The sequence below is a fragment of the Artibeus jamaicensis genome, unplaced genomic scaffold, assembly GCF_021234435.1.
Source record: "Artibeus jamaicensis isolate MK-2021 breed Jamaican fruit bat unplaced genomic scaffold, CSHL_Jam_final contig_851, whole genome shotgun sequence".
Classification (NCBI taxonomy): domain Eukaryota; kingdom Metazoa; phylum Chordata; class Mammalia; order Chiroptera; family Phyllostomidae; genus Artibeus; species Artibeus jamaicensis.
The window spans coordinates 11,117,911-11,126,268 of NW_026521986.1; the positions used below are offsets into that span (position 1 = coordinate 11,117,911).

Sequence of the window (8,358 nt, forward strand, 5' to 3'; positions counted from 1 at the left end):
ATCGGGCACAACATTGTGAGGCCTCTGTGTCAGCCAGGGACTGGCCACCTCTTGTTGCTTCGTGTTATGCCGGAAACAGAAACTCTTTCTTGGTTAAGCCACTGCAGTTCTATTTTCACTTCCCCTTCATTTTCCAAGAAGAACAGAGGCTGCGGCGCAGCCTCCGCCCTGTCAGAATTCACCTCGCCTCCATCATTCCTGTCTCCGAGGATTGGAAAGGGACCATCCTTCTTTCCAATCGTAACCATTTCCATTTCTTTCTGTCTCCTCCCATCTCCTTCTTAAGTTCGTCTACCTCTTCTAATCCCTACTCCTTACTCTCAGAACATCTGTTTTGCTTTCCTTCTGTGTTGACTCCCTTACAAAATACCATTCTTTCGCTTCTCTTCATGTCCTAAAAATCTTGGGATAAGAAACTCCAAAAGCCTGACCTGCCTCCTGATGAAAATTGGCACTAGGGTTCTTTATGGATCTCTCTCCCCATCGATGTTAATAACCCCAGAAGACGTCTTCGATTTTATATTTCCAGCACTAGGAAGCATATGCCACAGACTTGATGCTTAGCAATTATTTGTTGGATGGGCGGGTGGATGGATCACCTGGCCTCCTGCCTATTGTGCTTTCCAGTATCTGCCTCCTTCTCAAATATCTGGCTAACTATGGAATCTTGGCATCAGATAAAAGGTCAAGGGGAGGTAAGGTGTCCAAGCAGTAAGTCCAGAAAGCCATAAATCAGAAAAGCAGCCGAGACTGGATTCCTGGGAGTGCCTCCAGGTTATCCAGAGTTCTTCCCCATGTCCCACAGCTGCCTCCATTCTCACCTCTGGTAAGAGCCTGGAGAAGATCCTCTATCCATACGTAAGGTGGTACCTGTGCATTAAATCCAAGTAGGAAGGTCGATACCCCATAACAAAATTGGAGAAGGTCAATATTCTGTAACAAACAAAATTGGCAACTGAAGCACCAACAACTAATCAACAAAGAGCCCGAAACCGGAGCCAGATTTCCTTGCCGACAGTGGAGTGCTTGCTGGAAGAACACTGTGATTTGTCGTGTTGGCCCTGCTACATGAATTCTCCCCGCATAACCGATTTCAGCTCCCAGCTGAATGACTGGCTGGCGCTGCGAGCTGACTCCGGCACGTTCTCTGTGCAGGGCAGCACTGGCTCTGCTCAAGAGGAGAAAGCAGCATTGGCCAAGGCCCTCGAATTCCAAAACACACACATGGCTGCTTCTGGTTCCCAATCTCAGGAATGGCATCTTTATCTGTCCAGGTGCCCAAGGGCAAAAGGCATAGCTGAAAATACCAATCTGATCCTGTAACTCCTCTAAGGAAAACCCTTCACTGGCTCCCTGTAACTTGAAGACCATGACCAGTCCTCATCGTTCTGGGCACAGCCGTGCAGAAACAGGCCCTCCCTGCTTTAGCATGAACCCACCGGCCTGGCCCCCGGCTTACTGTGCTTCAGCCTCTTTGGCCCTGTTTCAGTTCCCCCCAAAAGCCTGTGCTGTCTCATGCCGGGGTCTTTCCATGTGCACTCCCCATCCCAGGAAAGCTCTTCCCCCCTTTGTTTTATCTCCTCTACTTCTGCTCACCCCTTAAATCTCAGCTGAAAGTCACTTCCTCCAGGAAGCCTTCCCTTGGATCCTCAGACTAGACCAGATAATAGAGACTCCCTAATCATTCTGCTCTTCTCTTCCCATTTATTCTTTACTTGTCTTCCCCACTAGGCCATCAGTTTTCTCGCTGTTCGTGGTGGAAAATGCTCGGCTCTGGAATCAGCACTCCCCACACAACTGCCCGGGGGCCTTCTAAAGCAGGTCCTTCTCAAAAGGAAGCCAGTTCTGCTCACTCCTCTGCTCAACACTTTAAATGGCTTCCTTACTTTCTCAATAAACTTTAAAATCTGTTTGGCCTCTAACGCCCTACAAGGCATGACATTTTCTGTCTCTTTCCTTCCTCTTCCTCTGCTCTAGCCACACGGGCTTCCTTCTTCTCCCTCGACTATGGCAGCCATGTTCCTGCCTCAGGACATTTGCATGTGCTCTTTGTTCTGCAGGAAAACCACCTTATTCCCTCATTTTCTCCAGATCTCTGCTTAAATGTTACCTTGTCAGGGAAGCCTTCATGGCCCACCTATCAAACTCCAACACCCGCAAGCGATTCACTTAATCCTCAGTAGACACTGAGGATAACTCCCCAACAACTCCCCCCTCGTTTTGATTAATTTGCTAGAACTCAGAGAAACATTTACTTCCATTTACCAGTTTATTATAAAAGGATATTATAAGGACTCGGATGAACAGTCAGATGAGGAGATACACAGGGCGAGGTCTGGAAAGATCCCAAACACAGGAGCTTCTGTCCCCACGGAACTGAAGGACACAGCCCTCCAGCACAGGGATGCACTCACCAACCCCGAAACTCATAAATCTTATTGTTCCAGAGTTCTTATAAAGCTTAATCTGCAGCCTCCACTTCCCCTTCCCAGAGGTCAGAGGGCGTGGCTGAAAGCTCTAACTTTCTAATCAATTGTCCTTCTGGCGACCAGCCCCATCCCGAGGCTATCTTGGTGGGGCTCCTCCTGAGTCACAACAGATACTCCTGCCACTCAAAATATTCCAAAGGTTTCAGGAGTTTTGTGCCAGGAACTGAGGACAAAGACTGAATATGTTTCTGTTGCTTACCCCGTTTTCTGTTTCTTCACAGTGCTACGCCCACGTGACAAACTATGCACTTCTTGGTTCATTTGCTGACGGCCGTCTCCTCCCCTCCAGATGCTGGTCTCCACAAGAGCAGGAGCGTCATCTATTTTGGGCACCATTGTGCCCCTGACATCCATAGCAGCACCGGTTTAACAGCACTTCCTTCTCGATGATGCGTTCAACTGCCGACTCCTCAAAAGGTCTGGGAAAGCAGCTCACAATGGCTTCTGCACGTTGCTTCTTATTTTTAGTAACAGTGCCCCCCGGGTGTTACATTTAATTGTATTTTCTGGTAATGTTCTTGTAGTGCTGGTCACTCCACTTTTTCACTAATTCGTCTCTTTGTGCAGAAAATAGACCCCTGGGCCACAGTGCCGGCACTTAAAATGGACAATTAGAAGCAGCTTTTGAGAAGAGAAAGTGCGAGGGTCCAAGAGGGCTGGGTGGGCTGCCTGGGCTGCGCCACACTCCGAGGACATGCCACACTCCGAGGACATGCCATACTCCGAGGACATGCCACACTCCGAGGACATGCCACACTCCGAGGACACGCCAGGACACTTGAATACCAAAGGTCAGCGCTCCGTGTCTTTCATCCTCTTTGTTTCCGAAGAAACTGCTTTCAGTTTAAAGAACATGCCCAGGTAATTTCTATCGGTAAACAAAGAGACTTTGAAAATAAATGGAATAACATACCCGTATTTGCTCGGTGCAAACCAATAAAAAGAGTTTCCTTTGTTTCTCCTTGTCTTAAGTAAAGTTTAGCAGCAGAGGGTCAGGGCAGCTTTCTGGGACTCCTGACACTTGGAAATGACAAGTGATAGGTTGGGCCTGGCCTGGGGAGGAGAGAGGATTCACATCCATTTAGACAGGAGGGGAGAGAGACAGATAAGTAGAAAGGCATCTGATTCCTGCCGTTCCCCAGAAAGCTGTTAGGATAGAACTGAACCCATTTCCTGCCGACAGAGGACAGCTGGGTCTGTTTCCGCTCCATTCTGCCCATGGATCTGCCATAACTTCCAGCTGTGGGCGGAGAAGTTCCTTAACTTCCTTGGGGCTTTGCTTCCCTATTTGTGAAGCGAAGCGCAGACCTTGCAGAAGGTGATGGTCCAGTGCACAGACTCTAGAGCTGGACTGCTTGCCTTCTTTCTAACGCCAGCTCTGTCCTGCGCCAGATTGCAGATCTGGGGCAAGTCATTAGTCTCTGTTGGCCTCAGCTCTCTCGCTTGTGAAATGAGGAAATGATCGTGCCCACACGCTTCTCATCCAGAATCTTTACTTTCCCTGTTTGCAGAATGATAGGCAACAGTTGCCAACACACCTGCTCCCAGGATTGTCGGTATGGGGCGAACCTGTGAGGGTGGGAAAGGGCCTCCTCTGGCAGTCCGGGGGCTGACAAGAAGCTTGGCGGTGCTGTGAGCGCTAACCCTTCGCCCTGCATTGATTAGTTGTTTCGTCCTAGCTCGGGGACGATGGCCGTGTTGCCACACAGTGATGTCAGGGGCTAGGAACATGTGTGCGAGATCAGTGAGTCACAGACTGCAGTGAGAATATGCGCACTCTGCAGAAATAAGAGAAGGAAAAAATAGCAAACTCCCACATGTTATGTCATCTGATGCTCATACCTGTTCTCTAACCCTCAGAGACATTTGCCTGCAGGGATGGCAATGAAAGTAGTGGCCTCACTCATTGGACAAGGTCTGGAAACTGTTTGTGAATGAAAAAAAAAGTGGGGAGGGGACTAAAGCTCATGGGATCTATAGGCTAACCCCGTGAGTCTCATGAATTAAGCAACAGTTGTGGCTGTTATTTAACGGTAGGGGCTGGTCACAGAGCAGAGAGTAGAGCTCCGAGTTCGTCAGGACACTGGTGGTGGCCTCGGAGGCACCAGGAACCGGAGCCACAGGGGCTGACTGACACTGGGTTCACTCCAGGAGGCCCAGGGCTCTACGGAAGGAGGGAAACGAGCATGCTGGCCTCCATCATTCCTCCCTGCCACTGGCGGGCCAAAACCCCCACTGACCTCACTGTGGACAGAGCCTCTGAAGACAACTGCTGAAGCCATCTTGCCTTGCACTTGCACTTGGAATGGAGACCTACATGTTAAACATTCCGAAGGCTTAAAAGACAAATAAATAAGTGAGAGAAAAAGGACGAAGAACAGTAGTCCAGTGAAGGCGGAGAGGAGGGAAGGGAGGGAGACCGAGTCTGCAGGAGGTGGCAATCCACACCTTCGGACGCCTTGCACCCATCACCCACACGAGATCAAGTCAGCCCTCCAGGAACCAGTAGCTCAGTTAGGAAAGTCAGGTACGTAAATAGGAAATATTGCCGAAACAGCTATACAGCGCATACCAACTATTGCGACATAATGAGAAGCCCAAAAGAGGGGTTGCACGAAATTAAAGAGTATTCTGGGGCAGTGAGTGAAGTCTGTTCGAAGAAGCGAGTTCTGAGCCAGACTAAGTTCCCAGGAGGTGAGAGATGGAGACTGAGTAAAGGGGAGACCCAGAAGGTCAAAGGCACCATTTCAGAAGAGGCTAAATTTTGTAACATATTGCAAAGATACTGGAAAGACAAACTTGGATATGTATCCTAACATTTTCATTTATAGCTGTGGGACCTTGGGGTTTTCTAAACTTGCATCTTTTTCACTTGCAAAATGAAGGTTATAATATCTCCTTCTTGGGTAATTGTGGAGAATAAATGAGATACGCATCACTGTTGAAGGCCTAGCTTAGCCCTGAGCATGCAATCGGCACTTAATATATTCTACTTCTCTTTCTCTTTCCAGTCTTTTTAAAATTTAATCTTGATCGTGTTGTTTTTCTATTACCATTTAGTCCCCTGTATCCTCTTTCCTCCAGCAATCACCACACTGTTGTCCATGTCCATGAATCCTTTTTCCCTTTTGCTCAATCACACTGCTCAGTAACCGCCTATTTGTCTGTATCACTCAGCTTCTTGAGAATGGGACTCTGTGTTGTGTCCCCGGGACTCAGCCAGTGTCAGGCACACAGTTCAACCTCAATGAATATTTTTCTAAATGAATGAAGGAGAGTGGTGAGGAAAAATGGGAGGCTAGCTAAAAATTAGGTATGATGATACAGGGGCCACCATGAGAAACTTAGAATAAGAACAAAAAACAAAAGCACACACACAAGGAAGAAAAGAAAGTCTTAAAAACCCAAAGAAGGTTGGAAAGACCAGCACATATGCTTGGTTTAATGACAGGAGAAAAGAGCAAGAATGGAAATGAGAGAAAGAGTGCATGGGGAGAGAGAGAAACAACTCTCTCCTCAACTCAACTTGTAAAAGCCACAGGGACTCTAAAACCCCAAACAGCTGGGTCCTGTGTAACAAGCTGAGACAATGAAAAGAGCTTTTTCAGTTCGAGGAGGAAAAAGAACAGGGAAGATACAGTCTCTCTGCTCAGGGGCAAGATGTGTCACGATAACAGATGACAGAGGAAACAGAGCTCTTGGGTCCGGGCCTTCTGCCTCCCTGGCAGGGAGGAAGCTGTCGCCCTGAAGGGACGCTGCAGGAGGCGGTGAGTGGAGCCTGGAGCAACGGCAGGGTCAAGAGCTCTGTGCATGTCAGGTGGACGGGGGTCTCTCAGGCCGAGTGAGTTATGTCCCAGAGGTCAGAAAGAACTTGGAGATAAAGTTGCTGCCCATTCTTAGTGACTGATCTTTGACAGACCATAAAGAACTGGAACATTGTTTTTAAACTCAAGACGAGCACAGATGAAAAAGGTGAGATCTCAAAATAGCTCAGCTCAGTTGTTTTCAAGTGTTGGCTCCCAGATCCCTCCTGATGCCCTTTTTTAAATAGACGCAATTTAAATCTCTGGAACAAAGATGTAGAAAACGGCCAAAGCAGAGATGTTCTGGGTGTCATAGGAACAGGAAGCCTAGGGACACCCCCAGTTCGCCACCCCCTTTTTTCCCTGGGAAGGGGGTGTACCCAAGGCACTCTCTTGAGCCCTAGATCAGTAGATCAGGAAACTACCTCCCTAGATCAGTGAAGTGAATAAGTCATTCATTAGCCACGTGGGTCATTCATTAGCTCCCTATGAAGGGAAACAGTGAACCCTGGAGGCCAGGAAGCAAGGCTTCCCCAGGAGAGAGCAAGGCCAAACCAACCTCAGCTCCTTGTCCATAGGCCGTGGGTAGAATGCCCCAGTATCGGTCATATAGATTTGAGCAATGTATTAGGCAGCATCTCTCATTTTAACCTTACACACAAAATCGAGTTTCTATGGTGGTGTCATTAGGTGGGTGTAACAGTAGGAAGACCATTCTCAAAGGCCCTTGGTTAAAGACAATGCAAACCGTGGCAGTATTTCTGATGGCCTGCCAAGGAGCTCTCCTCTCGTCAGCTCCTTTTTGGCACTTCAATCAATGATTCTAACAATATTACCTTTTATTAGATGCTAAGCGCTTCATTTAAAAATTATACCGCTATTTCATAGATGAGGAAACTGAGGCTCACAGGGAGAATTAGTTTGTTCAATATCATATAACTAGCAAGTAGGAAAGCAAAGACTTAAACCCATGCCTAATGGATTCCAAAAACCTTACTATAGCCAGATTCGGACATTGGTGACACTCTTAAGACATGTACTTTCAGCATAGCTAATGCATCAGATCATCAAATTACTACCCAAAAGATCAACAGTTCAAAATGATAGGCCTGATGTAAAATAATGAAGGTAAACAGAATGAGTAACTGAAGGTCTGAAACAAAAACAAGAGCAAAAAAGCAGCCACACAAACAGAAAAGGAGAGAGACATGGGTTAACAGCAGCACATGTAGAAAGTCTCAGAGGTTTTAATTAAAGACAAATTCATCATGAGTTAAGAAAAGGCTAACATGACCTTGAGCCATATTCATAGACTTAGAGGGTCCAAAGCAAAGGCAGACGCAGGCCTGATGGGACCCGCGGCGTTTGTTGTTATATCTGTAGTGTTCTTTCCGGGAATCACAATTTATGATGGCTGCTGATAAAGAGAAGTCCAATCAAGACTGCGGAGGGTGTGGAAATGATCTGGGAATACTTATCTTGGAAATGAGAAGACAGAATAGCAGAGCTCTCTTCAAACATATGAAGGTCTGCTTCTCAGATGACTGCAACAGGAGTGTATCTGCTCTGGAAGACAGACCAAGCGGCGGGGACACTCTGGCTTTGTGTGTCTTCAACATTTGAGACCAATGGGGGCCCTAAAACCTGCTTATCAAAGGGAGCTACTTACACTAATTCCTAAAGTTTCAGGTAAATCTGGCAGAAAGAACTGGTTCTGAGATTAGTATGCAATGAGATGCAAATAATAAAATCTGCTTCTTCAAGGCAAAAAATAACCAACTAGCAAATAAACATACAACCTTCACTAGTAGTGACAAAACAAGGAGAAAAGTATAATTTTTCACCAGAATTTTTTTAAAGCCTTAAGAATGAAGTCAAGTTAGCCAGGGGATAAATGGGTAAACTCTAGTTAAAAAAAAAAAAAAATTGGCACCGTACTCAATGCTACGCAACAGTAAAACAATGTTTGCCCTGTTCTGAGGGAAAAGACTTGTGATCTAAGAATTTAACTGAGATAAGAATAAAGGCTCTAGGCGTACAGTCTCAGGCATGTAAGAATTCAGTAT

The 8,358-nt window shown here is 46.8% G+C and overlaps 1 long non-coding RNA gene across 1 annotated transcript in view; it reads left to right on the top strand.

Moving 5' to 3' along the window:
* The window catches only part of LOC128628582 (uncharacterized), a 60,411-nt gene extending 57,056 nt beyond the window's left edge, over positions 1 to 3,355 (top strand). The window contains exon 3 of the long non-coding RNA XR_008393007.1: positions 2,711 to 3,355. This is a non-coding gene — a long non-coding RNA (uncharacterized LOC128628582). The remainder of the gene's footprint in view (positions 1 to 2,710) is intronic.
* Positions 3,356 to 8,358: the final 5,003 nt, after the last annotated feature.